This window comes from Electrona antarctica, assembly GCF_951216825.1.
Source record: "Electrona antarctica genome assembly, chromosome: 11".
NCBI classification, from domain to species: domain Eukaryota; kingdom Metazoa; phylum Chordata; class Actinopteri; order Myctophiformes; family Myctophidae; genus Electrona; species Electrona antarctica.
The window spans coordinates 17,012,600-17,033,660 of NC_136792.1; the positions used below are offsets into that span (position 1 = coordinate 17,012,600).

The window sequence follows — 21,061 nt, forward strand, 5'->3', positions numbered from 1 at the left end:
CTCCTGTGATGCCCCCCTTTTTCGTTTTTACTTTGAGCCATTGCCATTGTAGTCTCTGTCCAACATGGAAAAAATATATAGTATATATATGTATACAATTATGAACCCCATCCCCTTATTATTATTATTATTATTATTATATGTTCACAGTAAAATGTTCACAGTATGGTAATTAATTATGAGGATGTATTTTCACAGTATATCTTTATTTTCTTGTTCTAATTTTGCCTTCTAAGTTGAACCCAAGTGTCACCTCTGTAAGCAGGACCTGATAAATCAGAATCCTTATCCCAGGAAAAAAGATCTCGAGGTACCATGGCAACAGAACATTCAAAAGAATAATTTTGATGAGAACAGCGGAGAGAGAGAGAGAGAGAGAGAGAGAGAGAGAAAATGTGTTAGTCCAAGTGCAAGAGCAACAGAGCTTGATTGCACACAAGTATCATGTCATGGTTCTTAGTGCTTATCTGGACAATGTTTGCAGGCCTCTCATACACTGTAAAATCCTTAGTGTTAATTTAACAGACAGTGGTCTATATTTACACCAAATGAGGATTGGAGTGTGTAGTCCCCTTGTCAGAAGACAACTGAGATGGACATCCCACTGAGATGGACCACAACATTAAGAGTTTCATGGAGATGGGCGACACAGACCAGCTCTCTTTTAGTGCTAGCTAAGTGAGGCCACAAAGTGTTGGCATATTGATGGAAGGTGCAAAGCTTTAATTAATATTGCAGCAAGATGAGGCCATCGCATGACAGACTTGGGGCAACCCGAATGCCAAGTGGTTAGGGCGCGTACAGCAAGTCACCAGCCGACATGTCTGTGAATGGAAAATGCCTCAAAACATAACCACTTTACTATAGGTCAGCTGATTTGTTCCCTCAAGACCAACTGTCTTCGCAGACAATATGATTGATGAAAATATTATTTACAGTACAGTACAGTACAGTACAGTACAGTACAGTTCAAAAGAAAGTACAGGTCAATACAAAAACTGCTACCGAGGATATAACTTGTTTACATCAGGGTCCTCCATTTTCAATTCATCAGAACATTGAAAGACGTACATGTACAAATATCCGACAAATACGATCCGAATCTGGGTTGCACGTGGTTTGTTGAACTCCCTCTGGTGTTGTGATTGTGGACTGATTGTGGATGATTGTTTTCCACCCTAAAACATGAGCATCGGGTATTACCCTATTGTGATGAATATAAGACATTCTTTCCAATGGAAATATCCATGGAATGGGGTCGTATTTTAATTGGGACTAGACTATTTGACATTCAATGTTCTTTTTCCACAAATGAGTCTTGAAAAATGGGGGTCGTCTTATAATCAGAGTCGTCTTATATTCGGCACAATACGGTATTATTATATAAGGAGGAATATTCTTTTCAAAAACGTGTACAGTATTTGTTAAAATGTTTTATGGACACGCCCACGAGTTCATTAAATATGCCTGGTTTGCCAGGTGGGTGGTGATGGGTGGTGATCCACCTGAACTGAAGCCGCACCCACAGCTGTTGTTGTATGATAAAGGGGGAGGGTCTTGTAGAACAGCACCCATTGCAAGTTGCTGTACTCTGTCATCAACCCTAAACCATTCCAGACTTTCAAAATGGGCAGGGGTGAGGTGGGTTCTGGGAGTGAGGCCAAGTAGTAGCCTGACCAGTTTGTTTTGGGATGTCTGGAGCCTTGTTTTATGGGCCTTTGAGGTGCTGTGGTACCATGAGTTGCATGCATAGTCGAAGGAACCTTGTATGAGGGCTCCTGTTAGGGTCTTCAAGGTATTCTTGTTGACCAGTGAGGCGATCCTGTACAGGAATCTTGTTCTCTGGTTGACTTTTTTTATTACATTGGTGGCCATTTTATCACAGGAAAGATTTGCCTCCAGGATGGAAGCTAGGTAGATAATTTCATCTTTTCTTGTGATAATATTATTTGTCACCCACTCTAACCAAGAAGCCATCTGCCTTGCTGAGATTACTATTTGATCCGAAGAGAATGGATTCAGTTTTTCCCAGGTGTAAAGATACTGTAGTTTGTTATCAGCGAGCCAGGTGCTGTTCTACCGAGTTCGGAGCTGAGGGCCTTTTCAACCTTTGTTCCCTTTCTTGTGCAGGGGGGGTTGCTTTGACCAGTTTGAAATCTTGGGGGACCTGTCCCTGTTTGATGGATAGGTTTATTATGTGGGTGATTGGAGCTATAGAGATGGCAGAGTCTCTGAGAAATTTGGAGGGAATATTGTCATGGCCAGTGGCCTTGTGGGGTTGAAGGGCACTCCGTTTTTTAAGTACCTCCTCCGTTGTTACCATTGCTTGCATCATCTTTACAAACACCTACGTTTTTGTAGAAGGCTTTGATGTGCTCTACACCAAAACGCCCATAGTGGGAGGGCAGTGTGTTAACCAGCGTTGTTGCAATGTTTGAAAAGAAGATGTTTGGTAGTAGTTGGCTACGTCAAGCTTGTCGTTCGATTTGATGTTTATGTTCAACCTGCAGTTTGTTCCTGTCCGTGACCAGCAGAGCAGAGTCATCCGCGAACAGGAACAAGTTGCAGTCACAAGCTGATGTCATGACGTTTACATATATTAAGAACAGTAAAGGCCCTAGTATGCTTCCTTGTGGAACGACGCAGGAGGGGGGGGGGGGGGGGGGGGGGTGGAGGGGCAGTACTGTTCCGTTCACCTCCACCATCTGTTCCCTCCCCAAGCTTACAATGCACCTCAATGTAATGCGTTGTGAGCTTATATCTTGTATTATTAAAGAATGTGTTCCCCCAGAATAGAGACGCTATAGACGCCTTAACAGACGACATCACACTGATAAGCAACAGCATGCGCGCGCATACCGGCAGCACAAGAACCCTGCCTCTCATAAGATGCAATGGAAAAGTTCTAACTGCACTCACGTGTAAAAAAATGCCCCATCAAACTTTCAGATGCTGTTTTTCTCCTTGTGTGGAGGAAGAATGATTAGGATTTTTATTGTGATCCCTCGCCCTTGAAATATATAATCCTTGGTTTCTGTTGTGTTCGAACAATAATAGCAATTCAAATCAGTTGTCCTCAAAACCACACCTCCATTCGCTGTCATAAGTACGGGAGGTGCGCTCATGATCACGGCAGCAGAGCCTGTTTGTCCATATAGAGTGTCGCAGTCCCGCCCCCTCGAGAGACCCGGAAAATAAATCCCGTTCATTTTCCTCATAGACTTTTCAGAAAGTATTTATTTAAAGACGTTTACGCCGTGGACAAAGCCAACTCTTGTCGTGACAAATCATGACAACAAACAATTTTTTTTGGGCTGAACAAATAATTAGAAAGAAGAAGAAAACGGCAGGTTACACTTTTTTTGTTGTTTTTCTTCTTTGTAACTATTTGTTAAGGGAGAGCATCCTTGCTCTCCCTTAACTTCCTTGCTCTGACTGAGACCTGGATCAGACCAGAAAACACTGCTACGCCCGCGGCTCTGTCAGATGTGTACTCTTTCTCTCACACTCCCAGAGCCGTGCGGACAGGTGGTGGGGTTGGTCTGCTAATTTCCAGAAAATGGAAATACTCTCCTGTTTCACTGTCACAATTCTCTCCTACCTCATTTGAATTTCATGTGGTCACTGTTTCTCCTCCAGTCAAGCTCACCATTGCAGTTGTTTATCGTCCACCGGGCCCTGCTGGTGGCTTCCTGGAGGAGCTGGACCATCTAGTCTCCCACTTCCCTGTCGATGGCTCTGGATTCATCCTTCTGGGTGACTTCAACCTCCCGACTGAGAAGCAGCTAGACCCACTACTTTCGTTTCTCGCCGCCTTTGACCTAGTTATTTCCCCATCTCCTCCTACCCATGAGGCGGGCAACCAACTGGACCTGATCTTCACCAGAGGCTGCTCTATTGCTAACCTGTCTGTCACTCCTCTTTCCAGTGAAAAGGGTAAGAAACTCTCTGATCACTACTTCATGTCCTACTCTCTCTCTCTCTCCTCTCTCCCCTCACAGCCCCGTCACGTCACAATCTTCGCTCACTTTCCTCCACTGATCTTTCCTCTTCTGTTCTCTCTGCTCTCCCTGCCCCTGAATCCTTTGCTCTTCTATCCCCTGATACCGCCACAGATCTTCTTTTCTCTACTCTATCCTCTTCTCTCGACCATCTCTGTCCCCTCACCACCAGGCCTGCACGCCAAACTCCACCTGCCCCCTGGTTGTCGGACTCAGTGCGGACTGAGAGACGGAGCCTGAGAGCGGCTGAGCGCAAATGGAGAAAGGGCAACCTCCTGGAGGACCTTCTCACCTTCCAATCTCTCATTTCTACTTTTTCCTCCTCTCTATCAGCTGCTAAAGCTGCTTTTTTCTGCACTAAAATTCAGGCTTCTGCTTCCAACCCTAAAAAACTCTTTGAAGCTTTCTCCTCTCTCCTACAACCACCACCCCCTCCTCCCTCCTCGTCCCTCCTCCCTGACGATTTCGCCAACTTCTTTGACAAGAAGGTGAACGATATCCGATCCTCCTTCCCTCCTCCCCCGGCTGGTGCCCTGCGCACTACCCACACCCGTCTGCCTGCCACCCCCCCCTCTCTACCTTCATCTACTCCTCTTCCCCCCCCCATCCCCTCTCTATCCCACTTCTCTCCCCTCTCCCCTAACGAGGTCCTTCTCCTTGTTACCTCTAGTCGCCCCACCTCATGCTCTCTGGACCCGGTCCCATCCACTCTGTTGCAGTCTATTGCACCTGAACTTCTTCCCTTCTTAACCCACCTTATTAACACCTCTCTGACATCTGGCTACTTTCCCTCTACTTTCAAGACTGCCAGAGTCACCCCCCTCCTGAAGAAACCGACACTTGACCCCTCTGAGATCAAGAACTACAGACCGGTTTCCCTTCTATCCTTCCTATCTAAAACTCTCGAACGTGCTGTCTTTAAACAACTGTCCTCCTATCTCCACCAGAACAACCTCCTGGACTCCAACCAGTCTGGGTTCAAAGTGGGTCACTCGACAGAGACTGCCCTGCTGGCAGTGACGGAGTCGCTCCATGCCGCTAGAGCGAACTCTCTCTCCTCCGTCCTGATACTCCTGGACCTGTCTGCAGCGTTCGACACGGTGAACCATCAGATCCTCCTCTCCACCCTCGAGGGGATGGGTGTCTCAGGCTCTGCACTCTCCCTGTTTGCATCCTACCTGAAGGGTCGCTCCTACCAGGTGATGCTGAGAGGGTCTGTGTCAGAACCACACAGGCTCACAACTGGGGTTCCCCAAGGCTCGGTTCTGGGTCCTCTTCTTTTCTCTCTCTACACTACATCTCTGGGTGCTGTCATCCACTCCCATGGCTTTTCCTACCACTGCTATGCCGATGACACCCAGCTGATCCTCTCATTCCCCCCCCCCTGATACCCAAGTGGAGGCACGCATTGCTGCTTGTCTGGCTGACATCTCGGCGTGGATGTCGACAAACCACCTGAAGCTCAACCTGGACAAGACCGAGCTGATGTTCCTCCCGGGGAAGGGCTGTCCGCACCGAGACATGGCCATCACCATTGATAATGCTGGGGTGACCTCAACTCGGATTGCGAAGAATCTGGGTGTGACCCTGGGCGATCAACTGACGTTCTCGGCAAACATCGCATCAGTGACAAGGTCCTGCAGATTCCTCCTCTACAACATCAGGAGGATTCGCCCCTTCCTCACGGAGAAGGCAGCCCAGGTGCTCATCCAGGCTCTCGTCATCTCCCGCCTGGACTACTGCAACTCCCTCCTTGCTGGTGCTCCGGCATCTGCCATCAGACCTCTGGAGCTTGTTCAGAAAGCTGCGGCTCGTCTGGTGTTCAACCGCCCCAAGTTCTCCCACACAACCATCCTTCTCCGTTCTCTACACTGGCTCCCCGTAGCGGCTCGCATCCAGTTCAAAACCCTGGTGTTAGCCTATAGGGCAGTGAAAGGAACAGCTCCTTCCTACCTCCGGGCTATGGTCGATGCCTACACCCCTGCCCGACCACTTCGGTCTGCCACCTCGGGGCGACTAATTGCCTCGTCACTCAAGGGTCCTTCTGGCCGATCCACACGGTCACGACTCTTTTCTGTTCTGGCCCCACAGTGGTGGAATGAACTTCCCACTGATGTTAGGACAGCAGAGTCACTGCCCATATTTCGCCGCAGGTTGAAAACCCACCTCTTCAGGAAACACTACCCTTCCTCTCTGCCTGACCTACTTGTTGTTAACTAGTTGTACGAACGCTTGTTTTCTATTGTTGTATTGTTTATTGGATCTTGTTTAGTCGATACACTTAATTGTTTTAGCTCATGCTCATTTGATTTAGCTATTTTGTCTCATCTGTTTAAGGAAATAGGTAGCTGATATATTGCACTTTTACCTTAGCGCTAGGTATACTCTTGGTTGCTTGTTTTTGCAGAAAATGCACTAAAGACTTCTGGTGATTAGTAGTTTTTGTTCCCTACCTATGTTGAATACACTTATTGTAAGTCGCTTTGGATAAAAGCGTCTGCTAAATGACTGTAATGTAATGTAATGTAATGTTTGGTCCAAAATATTGTGTTTGTTGTCATGATTTGTCACGACAAGAGTTGGCTTTGTACGACGCTTAAAAGGTTTTTAAATAAATACGTTTTGAAATGTCTATGGGAAAAATGCATTGGGAACTATTTCCTGGGCCTGGCGTCGTCATGAAAGGGGGCGGGACTGCGATGCTCTATTGTCCTAGGGTCCTAGGGTGCACCTCACTAGCCAACACACAAGAGGAGGTTGAATGGACTGAAACCAGCGCTCCCCAAAACAACAGGATTGGAGATCTGTTGGGAATTGATTACACATGAAACAGTCAAATAATTGGTCTATAGGTTCGAGTGGTTAAAACAGAAAGAAATGGGTGAAGGCATTTCTTTTTTATTAAGAAACTCAATTTAAAATCACACAAGAAGAAGTGGCATTCAGCATAGCACTCCGACTGTCTATCTTGGGCAGTTATTCTCACTCGCCAGAGCTCAGCAAACACACCAATGTCCTGACAAACATAATCAGTCACAACACTAAGATGGAGAGAGTCTGTCAGCAGAGAGGTGCTGACTGATCAAACGCCTTCTTACACAAGTCAGTAGCTAACTAAAGTACTGAACATTACCTGATGATTATTCTGTTTTGTAAGTCACACATCAAACATTGTGGCATACAATATTAGCATTTTGTTCCATGTGTGAGGAATTGTGCAACGTCTATTACATAACAGTGATCACATACAGAACACATGGATTAATTGGATGAATATTAATGTCTGACGTTTCATGGGGGTGGAATATGTATGCCACATAAATGCTGTTGACTGTTACATCGTCATGTTGTGCGTTTACTGGGATGTAAAAACACTATATTGATGAATCATCTGACACAGTGAGTTATGTAGACATGATGGTATTGGTACTGTATGTCAATATGCCCTGCTGGCGATCAAATGTGGTGTCTTTCAGAATTTAAGTTATTGAACAGTATGAACAGGATATTGCACACAATGAAACTTGTAGTTAAAGGGGCATTCCACTCATTTTCAACATTTTACCATGTCATTAATATACCTTAGAGCTGCTGTGTATAAATAATAAAAAAGTCCCCCTATTCTGTGTTTCCTAGAACTGGAGGTCTGAAAAAAATCATTAACATGGTGAATCACATCTTGATGATGTCATCAAGATGTGATTCACCATGTTAATGATCTTTTTGTTAATGATTTTTCTAGGAAACACAGAATGGGGGGGACTTTTTTATTGTTTCCACACAACACCTCTAAGGTATATTAATGACATGGTAAAATGTTGAAAATGAGTGGTATTCCCCTTTAAGTTAATTTACAAATGTTTTGTCAATCTAACCTGTATGACCCTTTTATTGCTGATGCATACATGCATTTCTGTATGTATGCTTTCTATCTCAAGCAGTACAACAGGCCCTTGCTACTCATTCCCACTTCCATTACTGCATCAATTAATACTGTACGCGATATTTATGAGAAGAACATATTCAACTTGTCAATGTCCTGCTGTTGTCAGAGTTATTATGTTTAGTTGAACAACTGACCACTGTATTCCAAAGTCTTGTTCTTGTGGCTTGAAAGTCAAGTGATTGGTGTCAAGTGATTTGATCAGAAATGTAAAAAATCCCGATGTTGTGACCTGACTCACTCTAGAAACGTCCAGGTCTGCAGGTAGCACGTACGTTGAGTGCAAGAGTCAAGGGAAAGGACATACTGTACAAATAGGTGTAGGTGAATGTAGAGGTTGCCTTTGATGTACAGTAGGATCCATTCCACACTGTAGTGTTATGAGTATTTGGTAGATGAGTGTTAGCTGTTAGGGTTCACTGGTTGTATGGAATAGAGGCTACCAAGGTTATGGTAAAAGGTGAATGACCTGAATGACTGAAGGTCCCACAACCTGAGCACAACACAGTGACAGAGAGAGCAGCCCTGATCATCTCCTCTCAGCCTCACTCTCTGATGGAGTGTGTTATCAGTGGAGGCAGGCAGGCTAAATCGCTGATAGAGTAAAGGTTATAGCCACTGGTTGAAGCAGCCTGAATCACAGGGAACCACTCTGGGGTGGAGCTGGACTCTTTCCCATGGGGCAAGCAGTGTGATTGAAACATTACTGACGCTCAATGGTGCAATGCAAAATCAAATTGAGCAAGTCCCTGACGAGGAACGTGTAATCTGCAAGCATCACCAACTATGCCGCTGACTTTATATGTTAAATAGCGTGAAGAAATGCAGAAGTGTTTTAAGCAGCAAAGCATTTCCACTTTGATGTTTAGCTTAGTTAACTCTGGACTGACTGGGTGTTGTGCTGTTTACCCAACCTTTCTGGCTTCCTGAGCATACAGGTAAACGTAGCCTTTCCTGTTTTTTCTGAGCAGTATGATTTGGATTTTTTGTACAGCAGTAATCTCCTAATAATTACCTAAAAAGCATATACTGAAACGTTTTTGATATTGCTTTGATTGTTAGTTTTATCGCCTTTACCCTCGGTTGAGACATAAAATGGTGAGTATAGACATTTGTGGATTTTTCTCCAGCTGGCACTTACAGTAGAGATAATATGGGACAAGCAGTAATTGAAGCTTTGCAGGATTCTATTGGTACCATGGTCCAACAGGAAAGCACTGAGGCAGTCAGGCCTATTTCCATTTCAGTTCATTGTTCCGTCTCTGCCCGCTTTGTTTGCAGCCATGAAAACATAAATCAGCCACATTACTTTTGTTACTTTATTCTCTAACAACTTCTGTCTAATTCAGCACGCACTGTGCAGTTATTGGCTTCAAAATATCTCAACTTTCTTCAGGGAAAACACCCCTGATGTCACGAATCTTACAAGGTAAGCAGGTTTGAACAGCTGTTCAAGTTCTATACTTCCTCCAGTGTGGCAGCACGTTCAAAGCATTCACAATTGCAAAGCAGGACGTCTCTCTCTGTGATACGTTGACAGCTCTTTATCTATACATCACTTGGACAGTGGCGCTTTAGGTCAAACAGCTGTTGTTGCTTTCCAATGGGGACATCAAGTGTGTTCACAGGAAGAGGGAGCACATTGAAAGGCTTAGAGGCGGAGTCATCCCTAGGGCCTGCAGCTTTATAGATAACTCTACAATATTGTACGTCCGCTCAGCCCATGTTTTGGCCTATAGCCCGCTCTATTTTCAGTTGTCATTTCGACCACAGCTGTGATAGAACTCCTCCACAGCAAAAACAAAAACGAAAGCAAAAAAACAACAACATTAATTTCCCCAGGCGACCATCATTCAATATTCAATAGCCACTGTTCTGCTGCACCAACTGTGGATCAAGCGATTGAGATTGCCTCCTCTGACCGGTATCATCCGGCTGAAAACAAATCCTGCAAAGAGTCACTAGGATACACTCAAGACACTGCCCCCGCGGCCACCCTTAGATCTCCATATATTATATATTTGCTGTCTGGAGGAAACCACCTCCAAAATGTTAATTTTTCAGGAAATGAAAAATATATTTTTTTCAGGAAAGTAAGAAAACCTTATATTTTGAAAACAACGCAATACTGTGCCATCAAAGTTGGTGTTGTGTCCTTATATATTGTCAATGACTTGCATGAGAGGGGGAGCGGTGGTGGAGTTAGCTTCTTTAGTAGACAGTTTGAGGGTCCAATGGAGTTAAGAGGTTTTGTCCCAAGCGTTTTTTACTACTTTCCATTGGTTCAATATTTTCGAAACAACACACAGACGCAAAGGGTGTTCAATAGCACTGATTTATGCAAAATATAATAATCAAAAACCTCAAAAATTGAGTTATGACGTTTCCTCCCGACAGCAACGATTATGGAGATCTAAGGGTGGCAGCGGGGGCACAGTGTACACAGTTAATTTTCGGGCCTGATGAGAACTCTAGGCAGCGGGGGCAGTGTCTTGAGTGTACAGGGCTTGATGAGGGCCCAGGTAGGGCAGGGCCTTCATTTTTTTGAGAACTCGAGTTTTCGCCACCTGCCTGGCGTGGCTGTACTAAAGGACAGGTATCAGTCAAAAGGGAGACATCGAAGAGGAAGGATGGATGGGGAACAGGTCAGGAACAGGTCAGGAACATGTCAGCTCCATGTATGGAGATCTAAGGGTTTGAGGTCAGAGGTAGAGTTGCTGGTCAATATTGATGACATCAGGGATCTCCATATATGGGCATTCCCATATATGGGCTTAATATTGATGACATCAGGGATGATTTCACATGTCACGAGACCAACCAACCAAACAACTGACTGACTGACTGACGGGAATAGTAAATGTGACCTGCAGTCGCAAATCGCAATGACTGATGTCACAGGCTGGCTAAGTCAGGGATCCACTCTGGAACCAAATCTGAAATCCATTTTTTTCTTTTCTGTGGCAAACTGGCTAGAGTATAAATTCTACTACAGTATCTCTGTAACATGATCAGTTTATTTTGGGAGTGCAGAGTATTTTGCTAAAATTTCACTGTGTTTGAACTTCAGAGTAAAACATTGATGCGGTATAATAAATATTTAAGTGAATAGGTTTTCTCTAGTCTAGGTATATCCTTTAGTTAGCTTCCCAAGCTGTGGTGCGTGCACCCCCTGTGGTGGGCGAGCACCCTCTAGTTGGTGCGCGACATGAAAAGGCTAATGGTGGTGCTATGGTGTTATTTTAAATATATGAACATATATGGCAATATATGGCAAGTATATGCAGAATATATGCACTTATATGCCACATATGTGGATATGAAATATAATAGATGTCTCGTAGCGTAGGCCTATTTAGAACATATACTTATATGGATATATGTAGACATATGCAGGCAGTCAATTCATATGTCACATGATAAACATATAATTATGTTACATATAAAAATATATTCATATATTTAACTTTCTATCTAGGGGGGTGTCAGCTAGGTCGGGAGGTAACAGGGGGTGCACAGGCCAAAAAGTTTGAGAACCGCTAGCTTAAACCCATTCTGGGCGGGAACCCCTTTTGGTGTTAGCATTATGTTATGCTTTAGCTATTGAAAAATAGCAGATCTACAAGCTCATAGCGCGCCACCGAGTGGCACGCTACGAGCTTGTAGGTCTGCTATTTTTGAAAAATCGAAGAATGACTGGCATAGAAACATAGCTTTTTTAGAAAACTGTCGAACTGTAGAATCTGATCTCAGGTCAAAATGGGTTAAGGGAATGCATGTTCTTTGCGTTCCCTATGCCTGGGGAGATATCAATGGGTACACGTTTTACACCTGTACCATTTTGATATACTGTACATAAGCAGCTGACAAAATGCTGATCAGCGGGTTGTTGGTAACAACAAATCTTCTTGGTTTGTAGATATATAGTACTTGGTCTCATAGCAATTCATGTTGGTAACAGGAAGAAACAATAAGACAAATAAATGAAACTGAAAGACAAGAATTCTTGTCTTTCAGATCTATAGATCAGCCTATAGATCTATAGGCTACATTTAAATGAAAGCTTTCAGTTGAAATTTGTCAATAAGCCCCTGTGGTTTAAGGCAGTGTAGTCTGTAGGCTTCTTTTTGCAGCATGATGTTTTTTCCGCAAATTTTCTAGGAAGAGTGTGGCATCCATTGCCTAGGCCCCAAGATAGCGTAGCAGTTGAGGTTGTATGCACAGAAATGTACGGTGAATAAATATGTAAACTAATGTCATAGCCCTGTCCATTCCCATGTCTCTTTTGTCACTTCGCTGTCACCTGGGTGCCCCCCAAACATCACTGACACCATATAATAGTCTATTGCTCTATGGTACACCTCAGTTGATGTCCTTGCCACACACACACACACACACACACACACACACACATATTTTATTGTGGACACAGAGATAAGACCAACGTTTCGGACAGACAAGCTAGGATCTTCAGGGTCCTCCCTGCATTGTTGAAGTGGCACTCCACAGCCAGTCTAATGGTGTCTCAATTGATGTTCCTCCCTCTGTCCACAAATCTGCAAGAGAGAACCGCTTCATATTATGTAAGAGAGTCAAGGCAGATGGTACGCATGCTGTGGTGTGGGATCATGTCTTGCTCATCTTATCTAGAAGAACTAAAGGATTCTTTCTGAAGTCTCACCAAGGGCAGAGAAAATGAACCCAAGGCACAAAAGGTGTTTACTTCAAGGAACTGAGAGCTCTTGTGCTGAAATGGAAGAATCTAAAGGAAGAATCATGATACATCTTAGAAAAACACAGAGGCCAACCGGGTTCTCACTGGAGATTAAAAACATCTTGAATGTGTAAGGTGCTTCTAAGACTAACAAGAAAATATAGACTTAAAAAAAGAAAAGGAGATTTAAAACAAAGTTTATTCCATAAAAGCTTTTATCATCATTTTTGAGTGCTTTTCTTTTTAAGTCTATTATGTATCTTACCTTGTGCCATAAGAGCACGCACTCACGCACAAAACTGGTCTCTCTGTGAAGCCCATCTTCAAGGTAACACTATAGGTAATCATTGAAGTGCGGTTGTCAAACAAAGACCTGATGCCTCATTTTACACCAGCCGCAAGATCACGAAAGAGTGAATCCGACAGGCATCATTCATTCTGTATGTCAGATGGACTGTCAGGATTACCAAATCCTTGTCGAGAGAAGTAGTGGAGGTGCTGCTACAGTGTGATATAGCACAGTTGTGCTTCAATGCATCCAGCTCACTCTTGATTGCCTGACATTCTTTATCAACAGTCACGTATTCCCGTTCCCTTGGCAACGGTTTCGGTTTCCTGCTGATACAAAGAATTAGGTCTCAACCTTGAACACCTTGTAAGTGGATGACAGACACACTGGCTGCTTTCATGTGTCTGCAACTGTATACACTGTAATGCAATGATCAGGAGTGAGTTCCCAATGGGAACCGGTTCAGTTCTTTTTGGTTCTTAGTCCAAATTGGAACGTTAATTATGAATTGAGTGGGCAAAACTATACCTGTATTAAATTGTTTATAAGATCAATATGAGTAAATTAATATATGATAACCCTTCCACATTCCATATTTTTTTTTTGCATATTTTCCTATATAATGCCTCATTTGCATATTTAAATTTGTAATACAATAAATCATTGTCTTCGTGTAAGTAATCAACTGGGGAAGTTTCATGGTGATAACAATCTAATCTAGGTATGGTTTTGCCCACTCAATTCATGATTAATGTTCCAATTTTGGAGCTCTGGCTCATGGACTAAGAACCAAAAAGAACTGAACCGGTTCCCATTGGGAACCAACCGGTGGAAAAGGGGTCACAGAGCCCCGTACCTTAAGGGACATAGAGCAAGTTGTAGTAACAAGATATGGTGTGGCCACTACATAATAAAGTGTGCGCACAAGATCCTTAAGTTGTTCCCAGAACTTAATAAAGTGTGCGCACAACTAGGTGGATGAATGTCTATAATGAGGAAGAAACCATGCAGTAGGCCTACAATGTAATCAAAATAGAATTCATTTTTGCACTGATGCTCACTTCTGACATTTCTGAACTTCGCTTACAAAACCAATAGGCTAAAATGGCCTATGTGGTAAACATGGCAGACCACCAGTATGGTCCTTTAAACTCAATCAATTGAAAAAAAGAGAAGCTATTTCAGTGTTTTTTTTACTTTCAGTGTGAGTATTTTTTTTTATCAGTAAATACATTCACCGCCACTCCTGTTCCTCAGGTGCCTTCACAGGTCGGATATTTTCTGCAGTTGTCAGAATAATTTACATTCCAAAGGTTTCCATGCATCAAACATTATGGGTGGTGACCTCAGTGTTGCCCGCAGAAGATATTCAGAGGTGGTTCGCAATGCTGTCTGGTTATCGTGTGTCAGCAGATTAGTATAACATTGACTTGACCATAGATAGTATATGTATCTCCTCACTTCATGTGCTTTTTTGGTTAATTTTTTGGATCTTATAGCCTGGGATCAATACCATTTCCGGGTTTGTGAATGGAAATCATTTTACATCATCAGACGGCCAAAACCAACGACTGGAACCTGCAGTGGCAAATATGTTCTTTTTGGTATAATAATTGTTGGTCTTGGTAGTTTGGCATGTCCATCTTTTATTCTACCTTGTGGCGCGACTAGCAAGACTACTGTATATGTAAACAAATTTGCTATGCGGTGAACAAAAACAATGCGACGTCAACCGGAACTTACTGTAAATCAAATTAGTCTACGTGCATATACTGTAACTTGCGGCTTAGCAATAATAGAAATTGAAAAAAAAGACAGCTTCCGTTCTTTCAGGAGGCGTGTTACAGATTCCTATAGCATTCGAAGATTGTGGAATAGTAGTCTGGCTTGAGAGACTAGACCATGCATGAATATCAACATCAAAAACAAAATGTTCCCCTTAATCTCAGTTTTACATTATTTATATATTATTACGCTGGATTAATGAAATATAGGCTACACGAGAGATGGAGCAGAGAATGGACGTGTACGTATGAAGTCACAGTTGATGAGCACTTGAACACCATAATCAATGTATCCAGTTTAATGTCCAGTTTAAGAGTGTACACGTCTTGAGTTACAGAAGCTGGGTCAAGCAAGGGTAAACCAACACGCTTTACCTACTTTAATATATGATTCCCTCTCTAGTAGAGATTTGTCAAGACAGCATTGATTAGAGCTCTGGTAGGAAAGTAACGGGTGACATGCAGAACACGCTGAAACAAGCATCCCCACAGCCCACAGCCGCAAAGACAATATTTCATCCTGATCTTTTTCCAATACAGAGTAGGGACTCAGTCACAAACATATACACACCTGATTTAGTACAGCTCAAAATATATATATATCATTATTGATTAAAACAAAAAAGAAGAATTCGTTTTTTGGTTTACCAGACTGCTACAGTATGAGTGAATGATATTCATATATTGAATCAGAAATATATCACATACTTTGATATTAAGCCCTCACTAATCATTTTGTTTGCAAACAACATAAATGCTTGGCTGACAGTATCTTCACATTATTCACACTGGTGAATGAAAAAAGGAATTAAAGCTAAAATCATGATGGATCAGAAAACATCACAGAGCTGTTTGATGAATACATTTCCTGATGGCATTTACAATTCAAAGTTGTGCTTTGATTATTGTGTTTGCATATTTTATAAGCGCCGGTGGGTGCTAGCGATGAAAAAAATAAAAATGATCCTGAATCAGTGCTGACAATCTGTTGGCATTCTCTTGTGTGGTTGGTTATGGAACAGAGAGGCATCTTGTCACCAAAGTCACGGATGGCAGTAGGGAATCAAAGTGCTATTTAAATGATGTGGGGTGAATAGAGGACAAGGTAGAGCGTTAAACTATTCTCAGTGTTCATCTTCCTCCTGTGATGAAGGATTTCTAATCGGGTGGGAATGGTCTTTTCCAGGATAATACTGCTCCAAGACCTATCCACAGGATGACGTGGATGAAAGCAATCTTGGTCCTTGCTGCCCAGTGTAACACTTGTGGGTCATTCTGAGGCCGTTTTGGAGACCTCCATCAAGCACTAAAGATTAAATATCTCCCGGAAAGGAGAGGTGTCACATCCTAACAATGGAATTGATCGGTGACCAAATGTGATCTACCGGCATGTATATAGCAGTTTGATGGGGTCGTGTATTTTAGCGATTTGCAGCAATCCATTTATTTGTGGTGCAGTTAATAATTTATGCTCTTCATTTCCTTTTCTGAAGATTATTTCAATAAAGTTTGTCCTGCAAGACCAATTTTTGTCAATATGTTAGTTGTGTTAGTGAACTATTATGCACGCACACAATGGAAACAATTCCCACAGGACTGTTTTGTGTTATCCTTTTATGGCCTTAATGTCTGACTGTACCTCGTCCTGTTTCCATTTCTGACTAATATAGTGTCAATCAATGATGTTGCAGAAGAACTCAGCTTTTTTAGACATTCTGTAGTATGAAACATCCATAGCTATGATTGACAAGCCCATCAATTTATTACAAACTTAAGTGACACTCACAATTAGTACATAATTCTATTTCATAATCATAAACCCTGAGATCGAGGTGACTATGCATAAGGATAATGAAATATGTCAACAATAGTCAATAGTCAATGAATCAATTCTGCTGGAGCCATTGATAGGGGTGAAAGTGAAGATTTTGCTCCTAACTGAAAATTGTGTAATGATGTTTTTATTTTTATAAAAACATTTTTGCATAAGGTTGTACGTCAAAATAAAGCCGATCAAATGTACTTTGCTCCAAACATAAAGTACTACTATACACGCAGCCGATACGGAGTTTCAAAACCATGGACAGTAACAGATATACAGGCAGAGTAGCAATGGTAGTTTCAAAACCATGGACAGCAACACAGATATACAGTCAAAGCAGCAATGACAGTTTCAAAACCATGGACAGCAACACAGATAATATGCAGGCAGAGCAGCAATGGTAGTTTCAAAACCATGGACAGCAGCACAGATGCCCAGCTAGCAATGACAATAATGAGACCCACCTGCAAAATAAAGCTTCATATCTCCATATTTATTTTTTCATAAATGAGTCAGATTTACATATTTCATACTTTGTCACAGTTTTGCACAAAAGTAGCTTCAGATCCAATGTAGAAATGGTTTTGTACAAGGTTTTTCACCCCGCCCCCCAATACATTGCAGGAATGTCATATTTCAGTAGAGCAGTGGATTTGAGATGGTCTAATGAAGTTATCACAGCAGACATTAATCCGCTGAAGGTGTCAAACCTGGCCTCGAATGAACAAATGAGAGAATGGCTGATAAGGATGTCTTAAGCCTAATTTATACTGTCATATGATGGTGTCACATGCCGAACAATGCATGGCATCAGCCTGTACAGAGCAGCTATTTTCTGCATCATCATTGTACGACAGAGTATAAATTAAGCAATAGGGGCTTGTGCCACTTGAACCCGCTATAGCTTGTGTAAATACAATGTTGGCCTCGCTGGAAGAAATATGTCGGCCTGTGTCATCAAATTGTTGGTGTCACTTGCTGAGTACTAGCAGTTCACTCTGGGTTGAATCTACAGATCATACGTCTTCATTCCGCTACAGCCAAAGAGCTATGGGCTTACAAACTTTCAACCACTACATTTATTTCCTTTGATATCTGCTCAGTATAGCTGTAGCTGGATGTGGAATGGATGTGTGCATGTATAGCTACTGTATCTGCTGTTGTCATGGGTTGGGGGTTTTGTGGCTGTCCCTGATGGCCATTCTGGACATTTTTGTTCTTAACTTGTGTGTATTGCTGTTGCCTGCCTACGTATAATATTACCCACCACACATCCTTGTTTCCCACCTCACCTGTGTCTTATCCTTGATTGCCATTGGCCTGATTAAGTTTGCCTGTGCATTTAGGAAACAGATTGGCATTCCGACATAATTTATCAATAAAAAATGCATGCATGTTTTGGGTAATCTGTGTCATTCAAGCATCAGATCTACAGTACATCACACTACTTGGCACCACACATGCATGTTGTGTGAGCGTGCGAGAGAGAGAGGAAAGTACACAAAATGTGATTTAGTGTTTCCTAGGGTGGCCGGGGGACAGGAGAGTAAATATGTAATTAATGTTACAAATAATCAGCATGTAAACAACTGTTGTATAAGTAATGAGTGTATAATTATAATATGCTGTGTCAAAGTATTTCATATCTTGTATCAATATTTGTACAATACTGGGCTGTGTGAGTTCAACCTCAGAGTCACGGTCTGTTGCGGGTGTATCAGAGGTTTGATTTATCTGGGGTAGTCATTTTCTGATACAAATTGTTGTGGTCAAATAGCTTAGAGTAGCATAATGCGTATCTGTAAACTTGCCACATCCACCTTCAAATGTTTTATTTATTTATAAAGCGCTGTGTGGCAAGCTCCCATTGCATTTATCTTTGTTTTTAAAGCTCCAGAACTCTCTGAAACTGGATGCATTATACAATGACTGTACCTGCTTTGGGTAGCCCCTGTGTATTTGTATTATGATATATATATCATAATATATATATTATTATTTAAAATGATGTTTGTTGTTTTGTGGTATGTTGTGATCATGTTCTACTCAGGGCGTAATGCAAAAGAGAGCTCTCAATGGTCTTCCCTGATTAAATAAAGGTAAATCAATGTTCCTGATTCACTCTGACAGAGAATCCTTGCTCCTGTGGGGCCAAACAGAATATAGCAAAATCAGCGTAACCAGTTGAAACCTATATGCATAGGCTATTTGAAAATAGCAGATCTACAAGCTCACAACGTGTCACAATGCAACAGGCTTGTTTTGATGCTAAACAAAGTTTGCTGTGGACTCTCTGGAACTCCGTCAAGGACCCCAGACCCCAGTTTGACAACCGGAGGCGGCGGAACGACTGGTTCAGGTGGGTGGTGCTAAGGTGAAAACCAGGTAGGGTGCATTTGGATATGCGCACCAGGAGCGCACTCGCGTATTATTTTGTAATAAGAAAAATCACAGCCGTGTGAACTGAGCGGTGCAGGCTGCTCAACAACACAGACAGAGAGACAGAGGCTCCGTTATTGGAGCGGTTAGGCACCGCTCAAAAACTACAATAGCCTATGCACAATAAGCCACAGAAACATAGAAAACTGAAGTTGAGAGAAAGAAGACCATTCAATTAACAAATGAGCATTTTAAATAGCTGACCCTATCCTAACCTCAGTAAAACTATACCTGAACTTATCCTTAACACTAACCCTGACCACAGTAAAACTATGTTAGACCTGACCTTAACGCAAAAAAACCCCAAAAAGCTAGGAGGGTGTCACTCGTCCCTTCTTGTACTCAAGAAGGGTCAAGGCACATGTGTAAACAAGTTCCATGGCTTTTTTTTTGCAGCTATACATTTTCTTTTTACAAATTTTCACATACAATCTTCTCTTCTGGGATTTCAGATAATGTCCATAGATTGTGTGTAGAACGTTTCAAGTAAAGTGCTCAAAACTCCCGGTAGAAAATCATGTGTCTTTCAAAATGGCAGAAAATCTGAGGGCGGAGCTTACTGGTCATAGTGACAGATGTGTTCTGCATGAGTCAAGACACATGTGTAAACACGATCCATGGATTTTGGCCAAACAAGGCATGAGTTTTGCCTGTTCAAAGTTTCATTTTCAAACGATTGCTATAGCCGCCCCCCCTTTGGCCAATTGGAGTAAGACTGGTTTCAGCGCTATTTGGCATGACCCTCTACCATACTGTAAAATGTCATTAACATGTGACTCTGCATGTATGCATTAACAGAAGAAGAATTTTCATAAACTGCAATTTTCATTGGCTCATAAAACATTTTTAAGGGGCGCTAGCTCCTCTTATGCCCAGCTTTGTGCGTTTGTGTACCAAATTTGAGATGATTTGATTGGCTGTCTGGCTGAGCACAGCAATACACAGCAATATCAATTGATATAAAAAAAAAGGTGTCAAAAGGCGAACTCTGCGCAGAGGGCGTTTGGCCCTGGAGGCGTCAAAAGGCGATCTCGTTAATACTTTTCATTGGTTGAATATTTACATACACACTGATTTATGAAAAAATGGGAAAAAGATGGTTGCAGTTAGCTGGTTTGGCAGATAGTTTGAGGATCCAATATTGGTTCAATATATGTTTAGCCAACACACAAGCTAGGTGGTTTTCTTCCAGACATCAACGAATAATGTACAGCAAATGGAACAGGTTATCACGCTCCCTAGCTAACTAATTCACTAAGGCAAGACATCAAGGCTATGGACATAAAAAGAAAAATCTTTTTTTCAAAAAGATAAAGGATGAAGTCACTGGCGAGACTGGAGGAGGTGGAAGAAGAGTCATCTCCCGTTGCTGTAGCAGCAGATGACTAAGAGTGTGAGAGCGTCACTGCTAGAGGTCCGGCCGGGTGTCACAATTATTACATAATCGCAATGAATTGAGATCATCGCAGTTATTTCGCCATAATCATAATCGTTTCCATGTTGAAAGACAGATAAAAAGGAGACCTGCAGGTCACACAATAGAAGCAGAAGTTATGAATGGAACCAGGGTTGGTCAATTTTCAAAATTGCAAATCATTGGCAACATACCCGTAATAGCAGGGGGGTTTATTTGGTGGAAATAGAGCCTTGGCAATGGCTTTCAAAAGAAACACTCTTTTATTTGTAGCAGTAGCACATGTGCACCAAAACCATCTGGAATGCAAAAGGATGTAATGTACTTGACTAGGGAATGTAGGAATGTTTCATCTTTGAGAGAGATCAAATCGCAAAAGACCATAAATCTGTTGTGGCTTTCAATGTTTTTTTATGCTCTGTGCAATGATCTGAAAATAAAGCTAGGCTATAGTTGTAACAGCATAAATTGAAAGACAGCATGGAAAACATTGCTGTATGGTATCTTAACGTATATCTGAAGCCTATAAAATGTATACTTCATATTAAAAGAGAAGACAGAAGATTTATTCCATGCAGTCCTGGGGGACATATGAAGATATTTAAACATGATATGCCTCACATTTTTATGAAACTTCTGTTTTCAATTTGCATTT

At 42.2% G+C, this 21,061-nt stretch overlaps 1 long non-coding RNA gene across 1 annotated transcript in view; it reads right to left on the reverse strand.

Moving 5' to 3' along the window:
* Positions 1–12,372: 12,372 nt before the first annotated feature.
* Positions 12,373–21,061, reverse strand: part of LOC306932393 — a 53,076-nt gene continuing 44,387 nt past the window's right edge. The window contains exon 4 of the long non-coding RNA XR_013791105.1: positions 12,373–12,500. This is a non-coding gene — a long non-coding RNA (uncharacterized lncRNA). The remainder of the gene's footprint in view (positions 12,501–21,061) is intronic.